This window comes from Pipistrellus kuhlii, unplaced genomic scaffold, assembly GCF_014108245.1.
Source record: "Pipistrellus kuhlii isolate mPipKuh1 unplaced genomic scaffold, mPipKuh1.p scaffold_m20_p_7, whole genome shotgun sequence".
Lineage (NCBI taxonomy): Eukaryota > Metazoa > Chordata > Mammalia > Chiroptera > Vespertilionidae > Pipistrellus > Pipistrellus kuhlii.
Genome location: NW_023425573.1, coordinates 51,769,385 through 51,790,097, shown reverse-complemented (window position 1 = coordinate 51,790,097; position 20,713 = coordinate 51,769,385). Strand labels below are relative to the sequence as shown.

The 20,713-nt window shown below is 37.6% G+C and overlaps 1 long non-coding RNA gene across 1 annotated transcript; it reads right to left on the bottom strand.

Moving 5' to 3' along the window:
- Positions 1-1,842: 1,842 nt before the first annotated feature.
- On the bottom strand, positions 1,843-18,366 carry LOC118709076. Its single transcript, XR_004984831.1, has 3 exons — positions 18,334-18,366; positions 14,199-14,201; positions 1,843-1,948 (listed from the first exon to the last, which is right to left on the bottom strand). It is a non-coding gene; the product is annotated as an uncharacterized LOC118709076 (long non-coding RNA).
- Between the last annotated feature and the right edge of the window lie 2,347 nt (positions 18,367-20,713).

Genomic DNA, 20,713 nt, shown 5'->3' with positions numbered 1-20,713 from the left:
ATCTATCATATCCAGAGCATCACAAACTGCATTATGGAAAAGCCTTGATTTCTGAATGTGGCTCTCAAGTGGCTCAAGAGGGATATTGGAAGTAAAATTTAGCCTTATGTGGCGCTCTCTTTTCCTTTCCTTCTGCAGCTTCTACTTAAGAATAGGTATTTCCTTATTCCATCAGCTGTGCTTAGGAATGCGCGTACACACCCATACACACACCTCATCCAGGGAATGGCAAAGCACACAGAGGCATTTATGTACTGCATTCAGAGGGAAAGATTTAAGACACCTATTGCTTGTGGTTTCTTTCCTATGTTTCTGTTTCACTCTTCCCAGTCTGTGTCTTTTAATTCTTTCTATTTTTAGGCTCATTAGACAGAATTCCTGAGACGAGTTATAGCTTGTTCATTTTTCTACTCCCCTGCACAAGGTCTGGCATATTTAAGACACTTGTGCAATAATTTGTTGAGTACTATAAAAATGACATACAGACATTTTATATGCTCCATAATACATATATACAACTATCTTAAGAATCATAACCATTGCAATATATCCATAGGAATTATTGATGTACTAGAGGCCCAGTGCATGAGATTTGTGCACAGATGGATCCCTCAGCCCGGTCTGCACCCTCTCTCAATTCCTGGGCCGCTGGCTCCTAACCACTCACCTGCCTGCCTCATTGCCCCTAACCACTTTGCCTGCCTGCCTGATTGTCCCTAACTTCTCACCTGCCTGCCTGATTGTCCCTAACTGCTCGCCTGCCTGACTGATTCCCCCAACCACTCTGCCTTGGCCCCCACAGCTTTGTCCGGGAGGATATCCAGAATGCTGTGGAGAAGGTCATTGGGCTGTCTGGTCTAATTAGCATATTATTATTTTTTTATTATAGATGGTACCGTGTCTACCCTACATACAACTGGATCAAATATATAAAAATTAATTCAGCTCACCTTAATACTTGTTCCATATTTTGGTAATATTCATTAGATATCTTATCATTTGTTTTTTATCTATTCATTATTCACTAGAATTTGCATATAAATGACTACTGTTACTGAAATGTTGTACAACAATCTGCATCTTTAGGAAATATTTCACAAATTCTACAGAGTAAGGCTATTATCTTATCTGACATATTTGGTATAAATTAATTTTTCAACTTCAAAGAATAAAATTAATTGTTAAAATGTTTTCCCTAGTATGTAGTTACATTAGCAACTTCATTTTTCCAACTCTGAATTTAATGTAAATATAGATTCAACATATTCCAAATATAAAATATAACATTTTTATATTAATGTTTTAATGTTTAATTAACCATTTTTTAACTCTAGAGTTAACCATTTCCCTATAAAATTCCCCAATATTAGAATCATACAATTAGAATCATACTATTTTTGGAAGATATGGTATACTAGTCAGTGTTCTCCAGAGAAATAGAAACAAGAGATTTATTGTAAAATATTGGCTCATATTAGGGAGCCTGAGAAGTCACATGATCTTCCATTTAGCTGGAAACTTGGGAAAGGCAGTGGTGTAGTTTGAAAGCCTGAGAGATCCATGTTCTAGCCCAGGAGTCAGGCCAAGAGCAAATGCCAACTTCATCTGATTTTTTATTTTATTTTTTCTATTCAGTTCCTTCAATGAACTGGATGATTGGACAATGCTCACCCACATAGGGGAGGCCCATTTGCTTTACTCATAGACACACCCATAAATGCTTAATTACCTACTTGGTCATCCTGTGACCCAGTCACTTTGACCATCAAGATCTACCTCTTGTTGAAACGCAAAAATTAAACTGGAATGCCCTGAATTTCCAGGTTCTTGTCTCAATGGTTTCGAAGAATGAAGCCACGGACAAAAGGTTATAGGAGAAAAGTACAGAAACTTTATTGCAAGCAGACACTACCTCTAAAATCTAATTCTAAATTCTAAGCCTAGGTCTCTGTTCCTCCTGGAGGGACAGAGGGGCCCCTAAGAAAGGTGACCACTGTTTCTTTGGTTTGAGGCATTAAATAGGCTGCAGTTTTTTGGCTGAACCTGACCCCTTCTTATTGGTCATTCTTCTGCATGGCATTAGTTTTCAAAGCTCAAAGCCCACATGGTGTCCTCCATTTTCTATCTCCTTATCTTGCTGGTTGGAGTCACTTTTGATTTATCTTATATTATAGCTCTTCCAGTTGTGTTGGCAAAGAAAGCCTTATCTTATGGCTCTCCCGGCTACTCAGGTCAGGGCTACTTTTGGCTTAACTTATGGTCTCTAATTGCTCAGGCTTGAGGTATCTTTTGGTTTATGACTGTCTTAATAGCACAGGCAAGATATATTTCTATTTGCCTGTTCCATTTCTCTACTCTCTGTACAAGTAAAAAAACACCCTAGCACATTCAAGTCTCCATTATGTATTCCTCGCCTGTGGACCCCTTTCATTCCTAAAACTTTCTAAACCTGCCTAATTAAACTAGCTACTAGCCCTTTCATTGTCAATGGAGCTCCCATCCATGCCTTCTTAAACCATACTTAATAAAAAATGAAGACTTTAACAAGGTAACAAGTCTGCCTAACATATTACAATTATCTCACATTCAGCCAAAAACACACTAACTGCTTCTCATAAAAGGAGGTTTAGTTCTTGAATAACATTTACTTTTCTCTTTGATATCCTGTAACCTAAATACTATGAGGTAAAATGAACAATTCTTAAAGTCTATGAAATAATCAATACATCTTATTTTAGGGGTTGTGAGTGAATGTGGGACCTGAGGAGAATCATCATTGTCTAGTGTGGCAATTGCCTCAGGGGGCCTTTCCAGTTTCCTCAGGAAAGGCAGGGTTAATTCCTTTACCTCTGAGAGTGGAGAGGCAAATACCCTTGTGGGTGGGGATGCTGCTACCACACAGAGGGGGAAGCTGCTTCAGCTGGGGTAGGGAGTCACTTCCATTGTCAAAGACTTATCAGAATTTAGGGGCTCAATGTCCCCAGCTTTATCAGGATCTTCCCATACATCCCATTTCAACATGTAGGACCCCATTTTTTCCAAATCAACAGCCTCACTTTAACAGCAAACAGCCTGCAAGGCTGAATTTAATTTATATGTAATTCAGCCAGTCTCAGAATGAGATTCTGTATTTGATTTTTAGTAATTAGCCCTGAGGTTACAGGAGGTAAGGATCTCCTTCAGGGCACACAGAGAAGTATTTATATGGAACGTGAGCTGGGAATTTAAAATCCCTAAGCTCATTCTTTTCTTTCATCATTTGTCCAGTTATATTAGGGACAACCTTCTAACTTTATTATATGTTAGTTTTCTGAAAAACTTTGAAAATAACACATGCTCTGTCATCCAGCTACTTGCCTCTTATAAGTGGTTGATGAGGAATATCCAAGGCACATATAAACAGTTGGACTATCAGAGTTCTCTTTACTATTGAAAACTAAAGGCCCATGCACGAATTCATGCTCCAGTGGGGTCCCTTAGCCTGGACTGCTGGATATGGCTGAAACCAGCTCTCTGACATTCCCCCCCCCCCTCCCCCGCCCCTCGGTCCCAGATTGCGAGAGGGTGCAGGCCAGGCTGTCTTAATTGCACAGGCCAGATATATTTCTATTTGCCTATTCCATTTCTCTACTCTTTGTACAAGTAAAATAAACACCCTAGGATGATCGGGGCCAGGGAAGAAAGCGGGAGGTTGGCAAGCCAGGGAGGGACTGTGGGAGGGCTCCAGGGCGTGTCTGGCCCATCTCCCTCAGTCCTGATTGGCTGGACCCCAGCAGCAAGCTCACCTGCCAGTCAGAGCATCTGCTCGGGGTGGTCAGTACATGTCATAGTGAGCAGTCGCACAGCCTTAGTGTATCATTAGCATATCACACTTTGATTGTTGAACAGCCAACTGGACGATGGACACTTAGTATATTAGATTTTTATTATATAAGATAGTGAGTAGCATCTTAAAATCTAATCAGATTAGAGAGCCAATTTCAGAAATCCCAAAACTAATTCAGAAAACTGATTCTGAAACTTCTGTTCCTCTAGAGCCATTCCTAGTATCAAAATCTGTATTAGTCAGGGTTTTCCAGAGTAACGGAATCAATAGAATATGTGTGTATGTGTGTCTACGTGTGTTTGTATTACATGTTATATAACTAGTAGGAGATGTAGATAAAGAAATAAACTATTGGCTCACATCATTACAGAGGCTGAAAGTTTGCAAGCTGGAGAGCCAGTAATGCTAGTGGTGTAGTTCAAAGGCTTGAGTGGTGAGAAACAGAAGGTTACAGATTCCAGTCTGGATATGGAAGCCTGAGAATCAAGAGTACTGCAGACAGGAGAAGGTAGATGTTCCATCTCAGCAGTATGGAAGAGAGTGAATTTAACCTTTTGTCTTTTGTTCTAGTCAGGCCCTCAATAAATAGAATGGTGTCTGCCCACATTGCAGAAGGTGTTACTCAGTCCAATTCAAATGCTAATCTATTCAATCATAGACATACCCAAGAATAATGTTTAACCAGCTACTTAGGCATCCCTTGGCTCAGTCAAGTTGACACATGAAATTAACAATCATTACACATAACTTTAGTGAATGTTGTTCAGAAATATATTTTACTGTAATATTCTGGGTATGCTTGACATCAGAGGTATTACCATATATGCTGTTATTATGCAGCAAGTGGTAAAATTAGTTAAATAATTCTATGATTCAAATGATTTATTTCTCCTTCATCTGTTTTCCTGTAATTTATTATATAACACTAGAGGCCTGGCACACAAAATTTGTGCATGGAGGGCGGTGTCCCTCAGCCCAGCCTGCACCCTCTCGCAACCCAGGACCCCCGTGGGGATATCCAGCTGCCCTGCAGAATCAGACCTAAATCAGCAGTCGGACATCCCTCTCACAATCTAGGACCACTGGCTCCCAACAGCTTGTCTGCCTGCCTGCCTGATCACTCTAACCACTCTGCCTGCATGCCTGATCACCCTTAACTGCTCGCCTGCCTGCCTGATCTCTTCCATCCACCTCTGCCTCAGCCCCCGCTGCTGTGGCTTCATCTGGAATGATGTCTGACAGGTCATTTGGCTGTCCAGTCTAATTAGTATATTAGACTTTCAATATTATACATTAGGGTGTGGTGATTATTTAATTATACTTTTGTTTTCTGAAAAATTATACATAAGCACATTTCTTTTTTTATCAGAAATTTTTAAATATTTAAGAATGGCAGATTACATGTACATACAGTCCTGAAAATAACAAAGTTAATTTACAAGATTTTATTCTGGTCAAAATGAAGCAAAAAAAATGCTCTTTTACCCTTCCAGGTCAAAGAATTATATTTTGAGGGAATATGCTTAAAGATATACTTAAAATTTATAAAACCAGAAAAACAAAAACATAACATTCAAATACCCATTAAAAAAACTTAATGTCATATACATATATTTTTAATTTCTTTATTGATTAAGGTGTTACATATGTGTCCTTATTCCCCCATTGCACGCCTATCCCCCTATTCATGCCCTCACCCCCCAAAAGGGAAAGATCAACCAAAGGACTGTATGCATGGATATAAGCCTAACCACTAGACACAGACAATGTCAGATATTTTACAGAAGTAAAAATGTTAACAAGATCTTAAATATCTTGAGAATTAGGTTTATAGATTTCTTAATTAGGACAGATCTAATATCATTTATTTTCACTTTATGAACATCCCTAATGTAATATATTATATTAAAGTAGGATGTCTTTATTTAAATTTCATTTACCTTTATTTCAGGTTATAATTAGTATTAATCTATATTTTCATCCTCTATTATGTGGTTAGGTAGGTAACAGTTTCTGAAGGGACTTCATAATGTTATATGCAGAAAAGAATATGACATTTCAGAGGTGAAATTCTGGCAAGTGGAAGCCTAGGTAAGGAAAAAAATATTTGTCATTTCTTTTCCTGGTACTGTTTATGATTATTTCTGGTATGTTTAAAGATTCAATCCTTAAATATTGTTCACTCTCTCCCCTCTCATCACATTTAGGTTTATATAGGTTTAATATAACTCTATGTGGATATGAATGTCTCATGCTAAAATTAATAATAGTAATATAAAAGAATCAAATGTGAATACAGCATACTATATAATAAAGAGCTAATATGCAAATGATTGTCATACCCTGGTGCCCTCAAGCTGGGGCCAGGGGACCTGAGGCTGTGTCTCCTGCCCAGCGGGGCTTGAGAGGGATGGGGCCAGCAAGGTCTGGGTCTCACATGATTTCGAGGTGCGTGCAAGTGGGTGGGTACTTGACTCTGGGTCCTGCAGCATGTCCCAGACTCTGACAGGAGGAAGATTTTCATATACATTTTACTAATTTTCTTACATCTCTGACACTTCTGTTATAGAGAAAGGGCAAATAACAATATTAAAATATTTCCTCTAATTAACTTACTTTTAATGTGCATGAATTTCGTGCCCTGGGCCTCTAGTAGAGATATATAAAAAAACTAGTTAAGCATTATAAAATATTCAGGTTAAAAATCAAATTCACTAACTAACTGGTGATAATGAGATCTGCAAAAATAAAAACTAAAACTTTTGTTTTCATATTGTACATTTTTAATATTACATTTTACATTTCAATTTACACGCATGTTTAATTTTTATGTAGTAAAATCTATTAATATTTTTCTTGATGATATCTTTTATTGCAATTAAGCTCAGTGGTTCTTTCTTTATCTGAGTGCCAGTTAGCTTTATATATATTTTTATACTTTATTGGTTTAATTTTATGAACTATTTAAAATATGTTCTTTTAATGTTCAAAATGCTACAAATATCTTTTAATGCATTTGATTTATACATGTCTAATAAATAGGGAAGTGGTTGTGACCAAATGGATTTTTATTGCATACAATCTATTATACTTAGAAGTAGGAGAATTTAGCTATTGAATTTACATGGTATGAATAGTAAGACTATATATGACAACAGAGCTCTGACTTACAACCTCTGCAGCAATAGGCCTGGGAAGCCAAACCATAAGCTCTGTAGACTTCAGCTTAGAGTGGTCAAGACTTGTTCAAAGAATTTAAATTTCTCTAATTTTTGCCTTCATTTTAAATATAGGACCAACCAGAGGTAGCCGAATATGTTAGCCTAAGTCAAGTATATAAGATACCTTGCTTCTATATTACACCACCTCCTCATGCCAAAAACTTCTAATCAAAGCATACCTGAAGCATTTCCCCCCGTTTTTTTTTTGTTTTGTTAGTTTGTTTTCTTTTGTTTTGTTTTTTACTATAAAGCTTTCCCACATCCTTGCCTACCTTTAGGTCTCTGGCATATGTAAGTAATAGTGGCTGATGCATTCCTATAGCAAACTCTGAATAAATAGACTCTGTTTTCATTTTGGTGATCTTCATTTATCTCCAATGTGACATGTGCTTTGAGCCTGGATAATTTGTGGATTTCTGTTTTCTACCTTTAAATTAGAATATGAAATTATCATGATATGCCCAGTGGTGATTTTTTTATTATTTTTAGTTTAGTGTGAAATTCTGTGATTATTATCAATAAATGTATTCAATCCTTCCTTGCCAGACATTCCCCCCCTCCCCTGTATTATATCATATACTGTTGTTTCTTTTTTCTATTTTCATATTTCTCACTTGGAAGCAAATGTTATTCTTTTTTTTTTTTTTAAATATATTTTATTGATTTTGTACAGAGAGGAAGGGAGGTCTCGGCACAAATATCATTCTTATTTAAATCTACATTTTTAGATTTTTGTGCTTTTTGTCTTCTCAGTCATGGTTTCAACAATATGTCTTTTATTTTCATATTCTGTTCTGTTTTCTCCCCAGGTTGCTTTTAATCTACTCTTAATATAAATTTGATCCTACTACCCTCTTTTGGGACACCTCAGAAATCTTATTTCTTCACCCATCTTTTTGCCTCTCTACTCCCATTTATTTAATTTTTGTTTACAGCTTACAAAAATCTGGACCATGTCCTTTGCAGTGTTTTTATTTTTATTTTTTTATTTTTTTAATTTATTTTTAAAAATATATTTTATTGATTTTTCACAGAGAGGAGGAGAGAGGGATAGAGAGTCAGAAACATCGATGAGAGAGAATCATCGATCAGCTGCCTCTTGCACACCCCCTACTGGGGATGTGCCCGCAGCCAAGGTACATGCCCTTGACCAGAATCGAACCCAAGACCTTTTAGTCCCCAGGCCGACGCTCTATCCACTGAGCCAAACCAGTCCCGGCCCTTTACAGTGTTTTTAGAAGTAGAACATAAAGCTTTCAAAAGAATATTTATTTCCTTTCACAAGAATGCTCAAACTACTAATCTCAACTCTAGGGAAACAGTAAGTACACTAAAATGGTTAAGAAAGATAGTCTTTAGGGCCAAATAATTAACACATTAACTCTGACTTTTCCTAATTGTGCTGGGTTGGATCAAAGTTCTTAATCTTCTCACCTGAGAGTGAAAATGGCAGTGCTTATCTATTTTTGGCCATTGCAAATTCTTTTGGAGTTTCTTCATAAGGTGTGGATGAATCAAATATTTTCCTCCCATCTCCTTTGTGTTTGTGCCAGTGGTCCTTGAACATCAGTGGGTATGAATATCATCTGGAGAGCTGGGTAGACCACAGATTGCTGCGCCTTATCTGCAAAGTTTTTGACTCAGTAGACTTGAGGTTGGAGCTTGTGAATTTGCTGATTACGCATGTCTAACAAATTTCCATGTGATTCTAATGTTCTAGTCCCCATGATTCCTGGACCACACTCTGAGAAACTCTGGAATATGCTTTTGTATTTGTTTTATTTGGTTGTTTTCCAAAAATCAAGTACATTATGCTTAACTTGTGCCTCTGCTTCTCAGTAATTTATCCCCAATAATAAAGTTCATGAACTTCCCCTCTGCCTGTTGATATATGGTTTTAATTTTATTTTTAGTTCCAATGCTACTATTTGTTTTTGTTTTTGTTTTGGTACATTCATGGACATTTTAACAGGAAGTATAAAGACAACTATTAAAGCTGAAAATCTTGTTACCATATTAACCGGGGAGTCCTATATTTCTGTACAAAATTTTACCATGTGTAGAAAGTTAACTTGTGTTTTTTAATTATAAATTTAATGTTATAAAATCCATAGCTTAGATTCAGGCTATGATGTATTATAACTTGATATTAACAAATGGAGGTAATTTTTACTGTTACTATTTTTGCCAAATCAAAAGAAGGAGGATTACAATGCACTAAACTGGTCTGAAATTTGTCTCTATTTCCCTTAATCTTCTTTGGAACCAGTTCAGTTTCTCTGCCAGCGTACAGTGTTGATGCAGGATTTCCATTTCTAGACTCCTCTCCTTTTTTTTTTTATCGAGCTTTCTACTGTGTAACCATTTCATTCTCTTCCGCAGCATGACTCATATAAAGAACTTTCCCCTACCCAATGCATTAACTGAAAGTGGAGGCTGGACCTAATAAATTATGAAAGAATAGCATCAAATGTTGGAGTTCTGAATTTGTTTTTACTGATAAATGGGATTTTCAAGCTTTAATGGTATGTTTTCTATCTTAAGGTCCTGGAGTTTCACTATTTAGTTTTCCAGATTGAATGAGGTTATGTGGTTTTTATTTGCTAATAAAAGATTAATTTGGTTGCTAAAAAATCAATTTCATTCTGCTTTCTGAACATATTTTACTTCTCAGCTCCTGCAGGAAGTTAAAAACTGGATAGCATTTCCTCTCATAGGGAGCTGGCAAAGGCCTCTTAACTTATTATAGCATTCTTAAGATATTCTAGCATTGTTTGATTGATATTTCCTAACCTGAAACTTTCCATTTTTCAGAGTTATTTTTCACTGCTCATAATAATAGGGACAAACTGGTCATTGAAATCCATTAATTATAATTTTAATTAGATTATTTAATTGCATATAAGTGATTGTAGAAGTCCTTTTGGGAGACTGTGTAGCCCACTCCTTTCTTCCTTGGGAACTTCTCTGAGAGTCTCATTTGAACCACGTAATATTGTCTACTTGACCATGACTTACCAATTTGGGTTTCATTGGAATCCAACATGACTTTGAATAACTTGCTTATTATTTTTTGAAGTATTCAAATTGGCTGTTTAAAATATCCAGGCCTATGTTTGCTCTTGTATATTTTCTGGATAACTATCAACTATACAATTCAAGATTAAATCCTGTTTACCAGACATTTGGTAAAGATAATTTGCATGCAAATGACTCCTGAATATTTAAGACTTGGTTATGCACAAGTGCAAAAGGCTAAAATAAAATTTATAATTGGCATTGTATCTTGAAGTCAGTAATAATTAGAAGCTTTTCACCTTTTCCAGAAAGTCAATAGTACTTCTTGGATAATACTAAAACACAGAGGCAATTTGCATGGTGATAAAATATGTAAGCTCTGAAGCCAGACTGAACACTTTGATTAGGTCTGCCACATCCTAGCATGTGCCCTTGAACAAGTTACTTTTACATCCCATAATTCAATTTCTGTAAAATGGGTATAGTAGTGGTGTCTTACATAATAAGACTCCTGTGACATTTAAATGCATTAATACATTCAAAGTGCTTTAAATAGTATTTGACACATAGGAAGCACTCAAGAAATTATGATTATCACAATTACTATTACTATTATTATTTTGATCCCATAATTATGTATTTTAAATTTCCTCCATTGATTTTCTTACTAACTAAACAAGTTCAGAATGTGGTTACAATATACAAACATGGCACATATAAGAGTTTTATAGCTTTATTCCAGCATAGAGGACATCTCTTTTATTCAGAACTATTTCATGATAACAACTTGGGTTCCATTTCAATCTAGTTAATTTCATCATTTTCATGAATGTTCCAGCCTACATGGAACACAAAATTATATTCTCATAAAATATAAAAAGCTTCCTGGTCCACATGCCTTGCCAGGACCTTCATGCACGGAAGGGCAAAGCAACACTTTAAAAGAGTTCAGCACCATTGCTGAGAAATATAACACATAATATTTGCTTGCAGATTATCATCTCTGTTAGGAAGCTTGAAAACAGAATATCACTGTGTCCTACAAGATGTTATAGCACATTTGGTGAACTGCTCTTTATGAAGGCTCCAGAGAGGTGTCCTGTGTTTGGGTCAAGATAAGTTTAGCTCTGCATTTTCTGCCCTGTTCTAGCAAAACATCTCCCTTTGCTTTGGACAAAAATATTCCAATACAGCTGCAACAGAGTGACATAAAAAGCATCATATCAATTTACGTTTCTCTATTGATTTCTTCAAACCTCATTAAACTTTGTAGATATGCATATCATGTAATTTTCAGCTCTAACAGATTTAGGATGTAATGGGTAATGGGTTATTTATCAGAAATAAATTCATGATCATTTTTACTCTCCCATTTAGATCCAGGACATAGTTATGTATTTTTTAGCTTTTGGCTGGGAGAGGAATGTCCAAGTTATTTGTCCTTGAGGATAATCTAGAATGTGAAGTGGAATTACCAAGTGATAGAGTGATGACAGAGTTTGAGTGTAGGTAGCACAAGCTTAAAATTTTAACCTTTCCTGGCAAAGCATACATATTTCTATTGCAGGAGCCCTGAGAAACCCTTTAGCTTTTTCCTTTCATAGGCATTTGTTGAAACATTATTATATACCAGACACTGAGTTTACTGGTCGGAGAGATCCCCAGATGAATCATGTCTCTCTCTTTTTTTTTTAAAAGTGCTAATGGTTTAAAAGCAGCTCTAGAATCCCAAACTATAAATGACAGCATGATGTGGGAAATACTATATAGGAGATTATGTACAACATGTGATTTGAGAATAGGACAAGAGGAGATTAATTCTGTCTGAGAGCTGAGGTTGTTGCTAAGAGTATGTTTTCAGGGAAGTTATAAGTTCTATGTTGGAGAATAAATAATAGCCTTCCAGGCAGAGAGAGGGGGTCAGGACTTTGAAGCAGGGGAATAAACATGTATAACTACATGGATTCCAGAGGAAATAAGGCATAGTTGGGGAAAAGTGAGACACTGTCGGAGGAGGTCATTGAGAGGGTGTGATTGATGATCGAACTGAGAGCTGAACCCGGGCAATCAGAGGCTCTTCACCCTTTCCCTGGCCTTTGAAATATATTTGTTCTGCCCACTGTTGCCACAGTCAGAGCCGTTTTCAAGGACTCTTGAAAGGTGTTGTTGAGACCATCTGGATGGTATATGCGACTAAACCCAGTTAAGGCCTCTCCGTAAACTGTTAAGATTCTGGTGTGCAAGTGTGGAGTGGAGATGTAGTCAGCGTGGTGCCACCCAGGACAAGTCCCATATGTACCTTCCCTTGTTTATTAAACCTGTACCTACCAATCTGAAGTGGTCTGTCTCTTTCTTTAGTATCTCCTTGTCACCTGTGTCTGGGTACTAGTTTCTTATTACACAGGGACTCTCCTTAGTCTGTGAATCAACAGATATCCAAACCAAACATAGAAGGCTGGGCCCAGAAATGTGTGAAAGAATCGTAGTAAAATAAAATAAGCCCCAAGAGATAGATTGGGATCTGACCGGGAAGAGCTGTGGAAAACATGCTGAGCAGTTTGATTGTTCTGTAGGGAATTGGGTGATGTACTTTTTATTTACGAAGATAATTGGAATATGTATGTTGACGATAGATGGAAGGGGGAGACATTAGTGGAGAAAAGTCCAAACAAGAGATTGCAGCACTCAGTGTGAGAGATAATGAAGTTGGCAACAGAGTTACATAGTAAGGGCAAAGAAGAAATAAATACAGTGGTGCCTCGCATAAAGAACGCCTCGCACAGCGAACGCTGCACACAACGAACTTCATTTCATGATTCATACAACGAACTTCGTTTCACACAACGAAGTCGCCCGAGCTTCCACGACCGCTTTGCCCAAGCTTCCACAACTGCTTCGCCCGAGCTTCCACGATCGCTGCCGATGTATTGCATCCTTCCGCGCAGGCACTGCAGGCAGTCGTTAGTCACTGCGCTTAACTTAAGCACGTATCGCGGCAATCGTTCTTCATTACGAATTAAATCACGCACGTATCATGGCAGTCGTCCTTTTAAGTTAAACTCAATATTTTTTTTATATCATGGCTTCTAAAAAAAGCAGGAAGGTGATTTCTGTTGAAATGAAACAGGAAATAATTAGAAGGAGTGAATGTGGGGTAAAACAGTGTGACCTCGTCAAAGAGTTTGGCCTCAGCAAGACCACCATTTTCACCATTTTGACAAATAAGGATGCAATCATACAGGAATACTTTAGAAGGTAGAAAAAACATGCATTGCTAATTGGATGAGAGCAAGAAAGATAGGATGAAAATATTTGATGACAATACAACAAATAATGAAAATCTAAATAGAGAAAGAGCTGGGGTGTGGAGACTGATTAGGAGCAGGGCCAGCTGTGGGGAGGGGCTGTGAGCAGTGGGCTGGCGGGCCCTGCTCCTGATCGGGGGTCAATGGCTGTGGGAGGTTGGCCAGGCCAGCTGCACCCTCGATTAGATTAGTGTATGTGGGGTGATTGAGGGTGGAACTGGCTATGGGGAGGGGCTTCAGGTCAATTGGGGTAGTGGGGGCTGTTTGGGGGCAGGGCTAGCTGGGGGGAGGGGCTGCAGGAGGTTGGCCACAGGATGCACCCCCTGATCAGGCTGTTTCTCTGGCTGCAGTGGCCTGATAGCAACCGGTTGTTCTGGATGTTAAGGTGTTACAGTTGCTGGCTTTATATATATATATATATATATATATATATAAAATCAGGTATTCTTTCTAAGGAATGATTTTATTATTTATTTATGGAAGAAAGAAAATAGGTTTGTCTGTGGAGCAATATCATCATAACACCACTTAGCTTTTTGAGAGCAGGAACTTGATATCCTGTTGCTATCCACTGAGTCTCACTTGGCTCCTGAGTTGCAACCTAATTGCTGTTAAAGAGAGCCTCTTCTGATATTTTGGCTCCTGCTCAGGTTCCCAAGCCTGATTTCCCCCTGTCTATTAGTTCATGGTTTAGATCCTGTTTTAAGATTCTGTTACAAAAATTTGTATTGTTCCTCAGACTGTCTTTCATTTGCCCTAGGAACTTGAACCCTTACTCCTATTATTTTAATTTGTCCTGGTTCTGAAGAGTGGATGGAGTTACCAAACAGCCTATCTGTTGTGTTGAATATTCTAGGTACTCATCCCACTTGAGTGGGCAATTTGAGGATATGTCTGGGCTCTTTCCTATACTTGAGATATCTGACAATAAATAAACAGCCCTATTTCACAGATGAACACTGAGAGAGAACATTGTCAACTCCAAGCTTTAAACAGATTTTCAAGTATTTCTGTAATCTAAAAGGTTATATGCCAACAATTTTTTTTAAAATATATTTTATTGATTTTGTACAGAGAGGAAGGAAGAGAGATAGAGAGTTAGAAACAGCGATGAGAGAGAATCATCGATCAGCTGCCTCTTGCACATCCCCTACTGGGGATATGCCCGCAACCAAGGTAGATGCCCTTGACCAGAATCGAACTTGGGACCCTTCAGTCCCCAAGCCGACGCTCTATCCATTGAGCCAAACCGGTCTCGGCTATATGCCAACAATTTTAAAGAAAACATCTTATTTCATAAAGATTAATGGCTTAATATTTTTATCTATATGTCATCTGTTTATTTAAATTAAATTTAAATAAATTAAAACTTTTAAATTTAAAAAATTTAATTTGATAGAATTAACTTTAAAAATTTTTTATTGTTTAAAGTATTACATATAGTAGCACATATTTCTCCTTTTATCCCCCATTGACCTTCCCTCAGCTTCCCTTATCCCCTATCACATGTCCTCATTCCACCCCCCACTTAGTGTCTTGTGTCCATTGGTTGTGCTTATATGCAGGCATACAAGTCCTTCGGTTGACTTTTTAAAAATTGATTTGAGAGAGAGGAAGATAAAGGGGGAGAGAGGAAAAGAGGGGAGAGAAAGAGAGAGAGAGAAAGAGAGAGAGATCATCAGTTTTTTGTTCCACTTATTCATATTCATATTTATTGATTGATATTTGTATGTGCACTGACCGGTGATCAAACCTGAAACATTAGGCTATCAGAACGATATTCTAACTAACTGAGCTACACAGCTAGGGTTTAAAAAAACTTTTTAATAAAAGACAGAAAATATGATAACTTGGGTAGAAATTTAAGATCTTATTTACACTCGGCCTATAACTGGAATTCTTAAGCAATTTGCAGGGCCAACATAAATCTAGTCAAAAATTTCTCTCAAAGAATTGTGCTATCGATAACTGTCAAATATGTAATCTTAAATCCAAGGCAAGTTCACACTCTAGGCTCCATCTATAAGACATAAGGAAAAGGATACATTTCCACAAACCCTTTTGATACTTCCAATCTGTCCATCTGAACAGATGTCACTAATTTGGTTAAAGATTCATCTGTGTTTGCTTCTGGCTTGACAGGAGCTCAGGCTGCAATAGTCAGCTCTTTTGAGATTCTGATGCTGCCAGGAGGCTGTTTTTATGAAACATGTTGAAGAAAGGATACTTATATAAAATGGGAACATTGGCCGAAATTGGTTTGGCTCAGTGGATAGAGCGTCGGCCTGCGGACTGAAAGGTCCCAGGTTCGATTCCAGTCAAGGGCATGTACCTTGGTTGCGGGCACATCCCCAGTGGGGGGTGTGCAGGAGGCAGCTGATCAATGTTTCTCTATCATTGATGTTTCTAGCTCTCTATATCTCTCCCTTCCTCTCTGTAAACAATCAATAAAATATATTTTAAAAAATAAAATAAAACGGGAACATTGCACTGGATTTATGTTCCTGTCGTTTAAGCCAGATAAGTGTCTGAAACTGAATCCTTATTTTTCTTATCCCAAATCCCTATTATGTACAGGGCAATTCAAAAAGAATCAAACACTTTAATAAATATATTACTTACTCAGTAAATTGGATTGAGTGGCCAGATTATTATGATCTCTGAACGCATAATAATCTGGCCACTCAGTGTGTGTGTGAGTGCGTGTGTGTGTGTGTGTGTGTGTGTGTGTGTGTGTGTGTATTAGAGGCCCAGTGCATGCATTTGTGCATGGGTGGAGTCCAGCCATCTTGGCCAGGGGAAGAGGACATGGGAGGTTGGCTGGCCTGCCTGCTGGTCGAATTTCTGGTTGAGGGGATAATTTTCATATTAGCCTTTTATTATATAGGATATACACTGATTGGCCAGATTATTATGCATTCAGAGATCATAATAATCTGGTTACTCAGTGTGTGTGTGTGTGTTTGGCCAGATTATTATGTATGTGTATGAATATATAGTCAAAGCAATTTGAAAAGAACAAGCATGAATATCATTACACATGTTCAACTTTATCTTTCCTTGCATAGGGCACATCTCAATTTTGTAGTCTAATTCTAACCATGCTGTTGCAAAGGGTAAGATCTCCTTTATTTGCACATTGTCTTCCATGATTTAAATGGGTTCCACCACTTGTTTCTTTTTTTTTTTTTGAAAGTTATGAGAAAAAAATGTCACAATATCATTTAATAATTTATTGCTCTCAGAGTTGTGGTTTTCTATCTTGGAAACTGGGTATCTGGTCTTCAAGTATTTATTATATACTAGTATATGGAGTATATATATGTGTGTATATTTTTTACTTTTCATAAATATTATTTATCATAGTTTGAGATATATTATAATAATAAAATAAAAGTGGAAGTAGTTATATTTCTTGAACACTGTTAGAAAGTACTAAACAAATGTTTATCTTGCTGATTATTAGGCAATAATATTATAGTATTATTTTATTCTAATTTTAAATATTTTACAAATGGCAAGTATAAGGACAATAAAAATGATAAAAAGTAATAAATATTTTGAGATGCTCTGAGAAATTAGCGCTTTTCTATCTGATATAGATGTACATAAGATGTCTTAAATATGACTTTTCTTACTAAAAGGTCTTGAGCCAAAATGTATATTTTAAAAATGGATTTAAATAATAGAAAGTGGGGAAATTGCAATATTTTATATCACATAGGCCATTAATCTGTCACCCACAGACAATGTAGATATAAACTTGCAAGTTAACTATGCATAGATGACTTGGAGAAAATTATATTTGTTGTTAAACTGTAGAACAGCAGTGTATCCAAGGTACAATGATTTATAAGAAAGGTTTGATTAATGGAGACAACTTTAAACTATCAGTATTTATATAATTAATTTCACATAACTAAGTGATGCACAGTATTTAGAAATTAGTGTTGAGTTATATTGCACAAAATACAAGAACTATTATATCAGAGTCAAGAGAGAAGATGTCCTTGAATCAACTTCAAGTTCACACTATAACTCTAATTATCATTCTTTATTTAATTAAAAAAATATATTATCCAGATTTAGTCTTTGAATGACCCCAATGTCTCACCATTGAATATCATTCAATTATTTTACTTAATATTTACATTCATGGAATAACAGGCATTTAGTTAAAAATTATTGTTGATTTCTGTTTAATGTCATACTAGAGTATTCTTCATTTTGAAAATACGTCTATTGATTTTTTTAGAGAGAAAGGAAGGAGAGAAACATCAATGTGAGAGGGGAAGAGCAATTAAATGCCTCCTGCACAGCTCCTACCAGGGATCAAACCCACAATCCAGGCATGGGCTCTGACTGGGAATAAAACTGGCAACCTTTTGGTGTGTGGGATGATGCCCATCAATTGAGCCACACCAGCCAGGGCAAGCCAGTATTTCTAATAACTTTTTAGAAAATTATGATATATATATATATATATATATATATATATATATATATATATATATATATATAAAAGATCAACTCTAGATGTCAGAATAATCTCTAAAAGCTAAATGATTGAACTTAGCTTTTCACCATGTTCCATGCAAGATGTGCATTTCTAAAAATTCTTCCCTGAGATATGAAATTCAATGTGTCTGTTAGAGAACAGAAGTGAAGGAGCACATTAATATTTAGAAATGTATTTTAAACACACATGAGATAAGCATTATGAGCCAGAGCTATCAACCTTGAAAAACTTGGGAAACATAAAATGCTCTCTGGAAGATCAGAATAAATGATTATTAAATTGCAATCCTGGAAAATGAAATATAATTTCAATATGGTAGAAAGGCAATAATGTGAAACAACTGGTCGCTATGACAAGCGTTGACCACCAGGGGGCACATGCAGAACACTGTGGGCATTGGCAGCAGGAGGCAGAGCGTGAAACATAGTGGGCATCAGCCGAAACCGGTTTGGCTCAGTGGATAGAGCGTCGGCCTGCAGAATGAAGGGTCCCAGGTTCGATTCCGGTCAAGGGCATGTACGTTGGTTGCGGGCACATCCCCAGTCGGGGGTGGGCAGGAGGCAGCTGGTCGATGTTTCTCTCTCATCGACGTTTCTAACTCGCTATCCCTCTCAATTCCTCTCTGTGTAAAATCAATAAAAAATATATTTAAAAAAAAAAAAAAAAAAACATAGTGGGCATCAGCCACAGTGGGATGGTAGAGCAGGTGAGAGGGGATGTCAGACTAATGCAGGGCACTGGTCACTGTCAACAGGACGAGCCTCTGGTGGTTACTGGAAATTCTTTGCTCCTGCATGCTGCGGTCCCTCCGGGTGCTCACACTGATGCAGGCACCGGTTCCAATCACTCTGAGCTGTCAGCAGCTGCAGGAGTGGGGCTGTTGGCAGACAAGGATTGGTGGCTGTGGCAAGAGGGGCTGGGCAGGAGGTGCAGAGGATGGGCTGAGACCTGCCCTTGTGCCCACCACAGCCTCGTGGCCTACACAGTTCCTTTCAAGGTGCACGAACCTATGCACTGAACCCCTAGTATCATATATAAGGTTACCATAAAATTATCATGCAAACCAAGATACATTTGAACATGAATAGGAGCTCATACATTATTGTCTTTCTCTGACTGGCTTATTTCATTTAGCATAATGATCTCCAGGTCCATCCATGCTGTCACAAAGGGTAATATTTCCTTCTTCTTATGGCCACATAGTATTCCACTGTGTAAATGTACCTCAGCTTTTTTACCCACTCATCTCCTGGGCTCTTTTCACTTCATGGCTATCTTATACTCTAAAACCCTAATATGCAAATTGAATGGCGAATGACTGGTGGAATGACTGGTCGCTATGATACACACTACCGCGCCCCCCCCACCCCAACAGGAAGGCAATCACAGTGGCGATTGGGGAGCGGGGCTTGCCAGTGGGTGGTGACAGGCTGCCAGCCAAGGTGGGTGCCAGCATTGGCCCTCTGATTGCCCTGCCCGCTGGTCACTTCACAGATGCCCCTGATTAAAGGCCAGGCCTAGGAACCCTACCCTATATTTTGAGAACAGTCTCTTAGACTTAAAAATTAAGACCTGGCTAGGCTACTCTAACACTGAAAAAACAGGATGATGCAGCGATGACATGCATGGACTCTGGTTTGCACGTTTTGTGGTCAGCCCTAATTCTGACACATATAACTGTGTGACAAAGCCAGTTAACTTCTCTCTGCTTCAGTTTTCCATCCATAAGCTGGGGAGAATAGCACTATTATAATCAGGGCAAAAAAATGTAGCTGCCCATACAACAGCAAGATGCTTCTCACCTTTATGAAAAGTATGGTCACTGGTGCATGCAATGTCTAGGATTGTGAGAGGGATGTCCAATTGCTGATTTAGACCTGTGGGGATTGGGCCATCCCCTAAGAGCTCAAGAGGGGATGAGGGACCCTCCTCCTCCATGCATGAATTTCATGCATTAGGCCTCTAGTTGTAAATAATGCTCCTATGAACATAGGAGTGCATATATTCTTTCAAATAGGATTTCAGAATTCTTAAGATATATTCTCCGAAGTGGGGTTGCTGGGTCAATAGGCAGTTCCATTTTTACTTTTTTGAGGAAACGCAGTACTGTTTTCCACAGTGGCTGCACCAGTCTGCATGCCCACCAACAGTGCACTGAGGTTTCATTTTCCCCACACCCTCACCAGCAAAGATATTTTTAATGAATGTCTGGGCTAACATTCTACTCCAAATCAGCAGAGCTATAATCTCTCTGAACATGTAACATCCTTTATATGCCTCTTTCCTCCCAGTGGAATAGAAAAATAAATAATAATTTTCTTTTTTTAAGTTTTTTTTTTATTGATTTTAGAGAGGAAAGAGAGAATCATTGATAGCTGCCTCCTGCATACCCCACACTGGGGATCAAGCCTACAATCTGGGCATGCGCCCTAACTGGGAATTGAACTGTGACATCCTGGTTCATAGGTCAATGCTCAGCCACTGAGCAATGCTGACTGGGCAGAAATAATAATTTTAAGGCATTGTGTGGAAGTTTAAAATTACTATACAATTTCCTAATATTACATTTTTTTGTTGCTACACAATAACACATAACATTACATTGCTAATGGCACATAACTTATTTAAGCAATTTAGATGGTTTACAATATTTTACCATTATGAACAGTAATTATTTATAAGCAATATAAATGTCATTGCATTTGTGTCATTTCATGTATGTATGTATGTATTTCTGTAAATTCAGAGACATGATATCACTTGTCAAAAATATATGCATTCAATGTGTTTCTGAACTCTCAAAAAGTTTAAGCCATGGAAACTC